The sequence below is a fragment of the Hakea prostrata genome, chromosome 4 (genome assembly GCF_041222555.1).
Source record: "Hakea prostrata isolate BN-2017 chromosome 4, UWA_Hpros_2, whole genome shotgun sequence".
NCBI lineage: Eukaryota > Viridiplantae > Streptophyta > Magnoliopsida > Proteales > Proteaceae > Hakea > Hakea prostrata.
This window is the reverse complement of record NC_142603.1, coordinates 28,624,727-28,635,254: the sequence shown is the minus strand read 5'-3', so window position 1 is coordinate 28,635,254 and position 10,528 is coordinate 28,624,727.

Here is a 10,528-nt window from a genome sequence, read left to right as displayed (position 1 = left end):
CCAACCCGTGAGAGGACATGAGAGCTTCCCGTTTACCATATGTGGATAACCAATAGGGTTGATGAGTCCGTAGTCCGGGACTATTAGGACTCTAGTGGAAAGGATACAGAAAAGGATCCCGAGAGGGGAGGAATGGAAGTATCTGGACCTAAGTTGATGTAACTGAGTAGATGACTTGCATTGGGCTAGGCTTTACCCTGACATGCACCAGTACTTAGACCAAATGGTGATGTGAGAGAGCGGTGACTTAACCCCTAGCCATGGATTGTCCGAGAGGGATGCCGGACCCACTACCAACAGGAGCCGTACGTGTGACCTACCTAAAGAAGTACGGTGTTATGACTCAAAGCATGTCTACCAATAGAGACCAGCATACATAGAGTTTAGATGCATACATACATTATCTGTTTCATATTGCATTGCATCTTGCTATGTTCTGCCACATGTTATTTATGTTGTTATGGATTAACTACCTTACTGAGTTTTTTCGAAACTCATTCCTTTTTGTACAATCTCTTGTTAGACTATTCCACGGGTACTGATTTCTATGACGGACAATACGATGAAGTCCAAGCCGATGAAGCGTACTACACGCAAGGTGTTGGCGACAATCAAGATTACTCTAATGATCCCTCAGTTGATCAAGTTGTGTACTACGATTAAAGGCAACGTGGAGTTGGAACATCTCCGTTGGATTGATGAAGTCCACTATTTTGAAGATGTCATCTATAGGATAGAAGACTCTTAAGTTTAGATATCTTTCTTTTTTCCTTTGTTTTAGTTGTAATTCCTTTTAGACTTACATACTACGTTCCGCTGTATTTGTGGAGTGAGTTTCCGCCTCACTTTACTTCTTTTGATATATACAAATATCTGATATCATTTTCCGCACTCTGACTATATTGTTTATTCATTTCTTGTTTTGAACATTGTTTATAATATTAAACCTTGATTATTTCCTGTTTATGATTATGTTATTGAATATGTGGGAGGATGATTTCCTCGATACTTGATCTTCGGGGCTGTGGACACACTCTCGGGTATGCCAGTTAGGGTACCGGCTGGGAAGATGTGACACCTTCCAAGGGTAACAACACGGTACTTAAGGCCCAACTTCAAGGTCAAACATTAAACAAGCCCTTCTTTACCCAAAACAAATACGGTGTCTAGGTTAGGTTTGAGCTAGATTTCACACCAACTGTTGATGAGATTAAGAATGAAATTTTGAAAGAAGTACACCAGTCAGTTTTTACAGTGCACCCAAGAAGTACTAAGATTGACAAGGATCTAAGAGAACATTTATGGTGGATTTTGAAGACCAATGTGGAAGACTTTGTGGACAAGTATGAAACTTGTCAACGTGTTAAGGCCGTTCATCAATCACCATCTAGATTTCTGCAGCCCCTTCCTGTTCCAAGTTGGAAGTGGGAAGATATCACTATGAACTTCATGACTAGCTTGCCTCAGACAAGTAAAGGAACTGATACAGTATGGGTAATCATTGATAGGTTGACCAAATCAGCCCATTTTATTCCTTTGAAGATCACTCATACTATGGATAAGCTAGCTAGGCTTTATGTGGACAATGTGGTTCATCTGCGTGGAGCGTCTGTGAGTATTGTTTCTGACAGAGATCCTAGGTTCACCTTGAGGTTTTGAAATAGTTTGCAAAAAGCCTTAGGAACCCAGTTAAACTTGAGTACTGCTCATCATCCACAAACTGATGGACAATTTGAGGTGACAATTCAGATTTTGGAAGATATGCTTAGATCTTGCATTGTGGATATGGGTGGAAATTGGGATGAACACTTAGTTTTGATTGAGTTTGCCTATAATAACAGTTATCAAGCAACAATAGGCATGGCTCCATTCAAAGATTTGTATGGAAACACTTGTAGGACACCCTTGTATTGGACTGAGACTGGTGAAAGAAAAGTGTTAGGTCTGAAAATGATTGAAGCTACAAGTGCAATGGTGGACATGGTAAAAGAAAGGATCAAATCGGCTCAGTCAAGAAAGAAATCTTATGCAAATAAGAGAATGACCGATTTGGAATTTCAAGTTGGGGAGAATGTTTTCCTGAAAGTGTCACCTATGAAAGGTGTAATGAGATTCAATGTTAAAGGAAAGCTTAGCCCTTGGTTCATTGGACCTTATGAAATTCTTGAGAAGGTTGGACTTGTTGCCTACCATTTGGCCTTACCTTCGTCTCTAACTGAAGTTCATAATGTGTTTCATGTATCGATGCTTCGACAATACATAGAAAATCTGGAACACATACTACAATGAGAACCTGAAGGACTTGGTGCTAATCTTTCTTACGATGAAGAGCCAACTGAAATCCTAGACAAAAAGGACAAACAATTGCGGAATCGTACCATTCCCTTGGTAAAGATTCGGTAGAAAAATCACACCCCTGAAGAAACTTCTTGGGAGAAGGAAGAAAAGATGAAAGAGAAGTTTCCCAATCTCTTTGGAAACCCAGTATGCGTTCAATTTCAAGGATGAAATTTCTTTTAAGGGGGGGAGAATGTGAAATCCAGCCCAAACCTAAACACGGAAATCCATTTGTTTGTACGTCCGCAAACCCGAAGTGAACGAAGAAGGCAATTATGGGCCATCTCAATGGAAGACATGGTGTTTGATCCAATACCCACGGAGATTGATGATGGAGTTCCATACTCAAAAACCTATCAGAGTTGGAGAAGAAACTGCACCTTGAAGATGAAGAGCAAGGTTAATGGACTTGAGGCCTTGTTGGACAAGGTTTGAAGGGTCCCTCAATGCTAGGTGAGTCGCTTGTTGAGTTGGGAGAAGCCCCATTAAAAATTTTGAGGTTTGGAGCTTCATTTCCCTATTTTGGGCTTGCTGTCAGCCTGGGTTGACTGGGCCAATCGACCTAGCCAGGCTGCCCATAGTGACAGGGGCTTATGCGTGAAATTCTTATTTTTAGGGTTTTTGATGCTCTATTTAATGGCACTACGTGGTTTTTAGCCCCACTTGTTTCTAAAGCTTCTGGAGAATGTGGGAAGATGCTTTGCAAATTCTCAAGCTTTTCGGCGATTATTCTTCATTAAGGTTGGTGATCACTCCTATTCCTTTCAATAGTTCTAATCTTCTATTGATCTCTTCTCATCTCTGTTATTATGAAGAAGGTTTTGTATCATTGCAAATACCTCTTCTTCAATCTCTGTTGTTGTGAGTGAATCTCCATTCACTCCAATACTTCTGTGATCTACACAACCTGATTTTAGGAAGAAATCTTGTGAAATCTTCATAGATGTGTGGTCATTCAATGTTTTTTTATTTCTAAAGTATGTTAGATTCATTCCCATAATTATTTTAATCTAAGATCTACTGTTCTTTTCTTCCTAGAGTGATTCTCATTCTCTCTAGCCTCTCTGTATAATTCACGGACTGATTTTGGTAAAAACCTAGTTTTTTATTAATTTAGAATTCTATCCTATTGATCATTGTTGATGCCTAATCTATGCTAGATAAGTCTTAGACTACTATTCTAGAGTTTCCCTTAAAATTTTAGAGTGTTTCGAATCCTAGAAGTTGAGTTTCGAATAAAAATTCGGAGTTTCTGTCCGTACTATTCACTGGGTCGATTGCCCAAGCTGCCCTGCCAGTCAGCCCACAGTGACAGTAGCTGATTTTTTGTCTATTTCATTCCATTTGACTTCCAATCTTCGAGGGTTTGTTCCTAATGATTGAACTATGATTGTTTAGGGTTTATTTGCTAACCTTGGACCTATCCTCTTTCTTTATCCAGAATTCTTCGAAGCTATTTAAGGTAAGGACAGTTGTTCCCTAATAATATAAAATGCATGTTTACTTGTATTTGATTTGGATTGCATGTGAAACCCAGGCCTAACCTTAACCCGAAAACCCTGTCGTTTATAGGTCCGAAGACCCGAAGTAAAGGAAGAAGCCAACTATAGGCCATCTCAATGGAAGACATGGTGTTTGACCAGAACCCATGGAAGTTGATGATGGTGTTCCATACTTGGAAGCTTGTTTAGAGTTGGAAATGAAATTGCACCTTGATGAAGATGAGTCTAGTTGATGGGCTTAAAGTGTAGTTGGACATGATTTGAAGGCATTCCTCTATACTAGGTAAGTTATATATTGTGTTGGGAGAAGCTCATTGGGTTTGGACTTGATTTGGACCTTCATTTCCCTGTTTTGGCCTTGCTGACTTGCTTGGTCGACTGGGTGGTCGATTGGGCCAATCGAACAACCAGTCGACCAACAGGGACAGAATCTGCCAAAGATCTTCTGTTAGGTCTGTTGGTGCTCTATATAATAGAAGTATGTGTTTCTTAGCCTCCTTTGTTTCTAAAACCCTCAGAGAACATGGGAAGACTCTCTCAAAGCCTCTCCTTGGTATTTGTGAAGAACTCTTGCAAGACTTCAAGTTTTCAATCTCTTATTCTTCGATCAAAGGTTAGTAATCTCTCTTGTATGGTGTTGATCTACTCTTACTATGATTTATTCTCTATGTTGAGGTTATGAAGAAGATGTTGCATCCTTGAACCCATTCTCTTCTATGATCTCCATTCATTCATAAGGTTCTATGATCTTCATATTGATCTTAACCGTGATCCTTGTGATTTCTTCATGAACCATGATTATTCTTTCGATTTGATTTCTCTAGCATTTTAGATCTGTTTTGCATGTTGGTTTTATGTATGATCTACTATTTGTGTTCTACTAGGATGAGATCCTATCATCTCTAATTTTTCTTTTGAGTTCATAGCGTGTTTTCATCGAAAACTATGAATTTTACTGAATTAGAAAGTCATGTTTCTAAATTAGTAAGTAGTGATTTTTTTTTTTTTTATCATTGTTAGTGTCTAATCTATGCTATTTTAGTGTTAGATTACTGTTTTAAAGGTTTCCTTCAAGTTTCATAGTGTTTCGGATCTTGTAGAATGAGTTTCGGATAAAAAATCAGATTTCTGCTGCGTACTGTTCAGGTGGTCGATTGCTTGGTCGACTGAGCCAAGCTACCACCCAATCGACCAAGCAAGACAGTAGCTGTGTTCTTTCTCCAATTTGATTCGTTCGATCTCTGATCTTTTGGGCCTCTTTCCTAATGATGTATTTATGCTTGTTTAGGGTTTATTTGCTAAGTTTGGAACCATTCCCTTTGACCTTTGGATACTCATCAAAGTTATTTAAGGTAAGGACAGTTGTTTCCATAATTGCATAGATTTCGTGAATCTTAGTTTCTATTTTGGAAATTTCTTAGATTCACTACCATAGTTGTATTTTCTTATTATTATATTACTGTTGTAAGTACTTCAAGTACAGTAGTATCATGTTCATGTATTCTTTTGTTTATGAATACTTATTCTTGTCATTTACATATGCGATTGATCATGTTTATATGCATCTTTCTATATGATGAGATATTGGTTGTGAATGATATGACTGAATTGGGAATGTGATTGAGTAGGTATGATTTGGGATTGAGAAGTGTCCTTTTGACATTTCTGTCCTTGGAAATCAATGGGAATAGTATGGGATATTTTCGAAGGCACCAAAAACTTGTTGCTTGTGTACCAAGATGTTACGCAAGTGCACGTGTCTCAATCAAGTAATAAATGATAAGTAGAGTATCGATCCCACGGAGAATTCTATCATTAACTTTCAATGTAAAAGTAAAACTGAATTAAACAAGATTAACAAGATTGATTTGTGATTGACTAACTAAATAATCAAATAACAGGTAATTAAACTAAAGAACTAAAATGGAGATTAAGCAATAGAGGGAACTTAGTGAGTGAAAAGAGTGTTGGGAATCAAGTTTCCCCTCCCCTGAATTATATAATGCAAATACTAAAGTAATACTACAACCCCAAAATATATCAAGAACCTGGAATGAATGGCAATATGGTATTTTCCAATACACATAAACTAGCATCCTAAATCAACAGTTGCATATTCCTATTAAGAATTGAAATATGAATGCAATTTAAACCCAATCCCAATCATGGCCATGTGAGGTAATTGAGTATTCCTACCCAACCTACTAATTAACATAAACTAATTAAAGATTATGCTAACTCACACAATTCAACAAGCATCTAGGCTGCATTAACTTTCCAATTAATTCAATCATAGCATTCATTCATGAAAGATCATTCAAGAACCGAAATTAATCAATATATATCATGCTAAATTCATTGACAAAAGGTTGTATTGTAGCAAAACTAAAGAACACATGATAGTTAAATCTCAAAATTCAGGTTTAGGTACTACTATCATCCCAACACAACACAAGTTTGGCCCATAACAGTCATTAAAAACACAGCAGTAGTTATAGTTAACATTAAGCTAGAAGATGAGAAGATAAGTTTATAAAAATGAAAAGAAACTAAAGCTTCAATGCTTCCACAAGAGCTCCAGCCTTCTTCTCCAGCAGATCATCTTCTCCAGCAGCTTTCCTTGCTTCTGCAATGATTCCAGCTCTGGTTCTTCTTTTCCTTGCTTCAGCCGTGTCCCCTATTCCCCTTAGCCGTGTGTTGCAATGTTCCACCTCCCCTTTGCCTCTCTTCTCTTTCTTCCATAAATGCCTTCAATCATTAAGTTAGATTCTGGCCTTAGGATTAAAACATTCCTCCTGAGATCAAGGGCTGAGAACAATCATATATTTACAAGAATAATGTCCTCTTAAGTTAGCCCCTTCTAGTCATTTCCACTTGTATTGGATCTAAGAATATTCTGTTTTGTATTGCTGCATCAAACTTCACAGCAAAGTTAGAGGACAGCTTCTTCTCCTATTATGGCTTCTTACCTACATTTTTCAAGAGAAAGCAAAACAATCAAATTCATCCACAAATCTGAAGATAAATTCATGTAAGAGTGACAATAATGAACTAAACAAAATGCAACATGTTAAGACTAAATAAGACAACATCTAATGAATACTATCACTAGAACAAAGACAAAATACTCCTAAATCAAGCCATCTCAAGTATAAAGTTACCAATCTTAACTCTATTTCATAGAGTTATCAATGGTGCCCTTCGATACTTTCCCGGATTATTGGTTGACATACCTAGGGCTTTTCTAGCGATGTTTGGCTAGGATGTCCCTGTTATATCAGACCCAATTCGAAAGGGTATTGAGACCAAACGACCCGTGGTAGCAATGGGGATTTGTGAGCCCCCAAGATCGGTAACCAACCCGTGAGAGGACATGAATCACATTGTGGATACTCGTGAGAGGCCATTTATTGGTAGGGTTGCAAATAGTAGACTTGGGCTCACGGGCGCTCGAGCCTGGTGAATTATATCCGTGAGAAGACGTGAGAGCTTCCCGTCTATTATTTGTGGATGACCAATAGGGTTGATGAGTCCGTAGTCCGGGACTATGCTGACTCTAGTGAAAAGAATACCGGAAAGGATCGTCCGGGGCGAGGAATGGACGTATCTAGACCTGAGTTGATATAACTAAGTAGAAGACTTGCATTTGGCTAGGCTTTACCTTGACATGCACCAATACTTAGACCAAATGGTGATGTGAGAGAACGGTGACCAAAACCCCAGCCATGGATTGTTCGAGAGGGATGTAGGACCCTTTGCCAACCAAGGATGAGTGATTTGAGACCTACCCAAAGAAGTATGGTGCTATGACTTAAAGCATGTCTGCCTATAGAGACCAACATACATAGAGTTAGCTTCATACGTGCATTGTCTATTTCATATCATATTGCATCATGTTATGTTTTGCTATCATGTTATTTATGTTGGTGGAATAACTTGCCTTGCTAAGTTCTTTTGAACTCACTCCTTTTTGTGCAAATATCTTTTAAGGAAGTGCAAGCTGAAGAAGCATACTTCACACAAGGTGTTGGCAAATATGAAGATCTCGGTGATGATCCCTCATGTGCTCATGTTTCGTACCATGATTAGCCCAACCGTGGAGTGGAAGCGGCCATGCTTGATTCCTGAAGTTTATGCTTATAATGATGTCCTTTATAAAGTAGAAGATACTCTAGTTTAGTTTGATTAATACTTTCCTTGTTTTCTTTTGGAATCGGTTGTAATCCTCTTCTTAACTTTCAAACTACTTTTTCGCTGTAACCGTGGAGTGAGATTCCGCCTCACTCTACCCATTTTGATTATATAATATATATATATATATATATATATATATATATATATATATATATATATATATATATATATATATATATATATATATATATATATATATATATATATATATATATATATATATAATTCCGCCTCACTCTACCCATTTTGGTATCATTTTCCTCGCTCTGATTATATTGTCATTCTCTTTTCTTATCTTGATCTCTTGTTTATGATATTACACATTGATTTTATTCTGTTCATGATTATGTTATTGTGCATGTGGGAGGATGATTTCCTTGATAATTGTTCTTCGGGGTTGTGGATCACACACTCAGGTATGCCAGGTAGGGTATCGACTGGGTGGATGTGGAGTGATATCAGAGCCCAAAGTTGAAGGAAATCCTAACCACTGAAAACAATGACGGAACATTCATGAGTCATATATCCAAAAATGACTCAAGTATTCTTAAAAGTGAATAATAGAACACCTGGGCTAGAAAATTAATTAATGAAGCATAATTTGTTATTTGAATAATATACAATAATTTTGATTACACAAACATCACATAATGCAATAAAAGGAAAGTGCATAATACACAATAATAAAGCAAAACAAAAGTGAACTTCATTAATTTTAAAGAAATTTTACAATGAGTACATTTGATAAAGCATAAAAAGGAAAATCCTAAGTACAATCTATCTAGGTGATCGTCTCTGATCTCTAAGTACTTTGAAGTCCTCTGCAATCTGAGTGAGCTGAGACTCTATCTACCCTTGTCTCAACTCTATCTGCTCCTGCCTCAACCCCATAGTACTATACATCTACTCATGTCTGACCTCCATCCTCTCCAGCATGGAATTCATGGACCTCATCTATGCACTGAGATCCAAAGTCTTTGGAACTATGTGTGATGAGCCTCCGATCTCAAAACGCGATGATGTGGGGATCTCGTGATGCTCCGGATCAGCCTCGTGCATCTCAATATCATCTCCGGCCTGATCATCACTATTTGGACCGACATCCTCCCCTCCACCATCTGACTCGTCAACCTCCTCCTCTAAGTCATCATCATCCTCACCCTCGAATCTCTCAATCGGGGTGAGCTGCATCTGTCAATCGTCTTAGTCCCGATGACATATCCTAGAGCTCCAGTGACCATCTGTGTGTCCTCTAGCCTCACCCCAAAGTGTCGGAAGACCAATGTCAATAATCTCCCAAAACAAAGGTTCCTCGTACTCGGATGCACCACCAGATCAATCATGACGTTCTGGATAATGTAGGACAAGTCAATCTGATATCCCATATAGATGCGATATATGACTAGGGCCTCCATCACTGGGACCCAATGATGATGTCTGGCCTTCGGTATGATATTTCGTCCCACAATGCGACCGATAATTCTAGTTGAATCCGTCATCTGTCCACTATTCCATGGAGCGTAACACTCTCGGTCATCCCAAAGAGTGGAACATATCTCATGAAGCTCATATGGCAACAAGTAGCTATCCACCTGCACTCGTGTGGATAATAAGGCACCTAGAGAATCTGAGCTAGCGTCCTCGTGGAAAACCTAATCTGTGTCTCTCGAACCTAGTTCTCTATGATCAGTCAAAAAGGACGGCCCCGACCTCTGGCCTCCTCAGTAGATGAGAGGTTGCTGAAGAACAACCTCACTAGCTCAGGGTACACAGGCAAGTCTGCCATGAAAAGATGAATCCACTGCATAGTGTCAAATCTCTGCCGAATCCTGAACACCCTAAGCTCCCATAGGTGAAGTAGCCGCCCAAACTCGATACAACACTACTCAAAGTACGCCTCGTACAGGAACTCTGCCTGCAGCGTATCGAACCAACTAAGTCACAGAACCTCCACTCGTGGCTAAGCTAGAACCTGACCTCTACCTCTCCTGGCACCCACTAGGCAACCTCAACCTCGACCTCGACCTCATCCTCATCCCTGCATAGTGTGTATGTCTGTGGAAAAGACAAAAGACTTTGATTGTCAGTGTTATTACGAAAAATTCAGCAAGAAGGGCATTTTCGTAATTTTTCAAAAAATTTTGATTTAAGAGAAAATGCAAATTGAACATAATAGCATGTGCATAATACTTGGTTAACATGTTAATATGTTTTATTTGAAGAAAATCCATCGAAATCTTGGTCTAAAGTCAAATTCAACAAGAAGGAAAATTGGGAATTTTGGAAATTAGGTCAAAATTGGATTTTTTTTTGAAATTTTGAAATTGATTGAATCAAAATACATGTACACATCTAAAATATCATTTCAAGCATGTAGCATTTGATTTTGTGCGAAAACTCCTAGCGGTTTGTGAAAAATTGAAGTTTTCCTAAAATTTGGAACTTTAGGTTGCGATAGTGGTGAAAAAGTGCTAGATTGTGTTAGTACTTGTTGT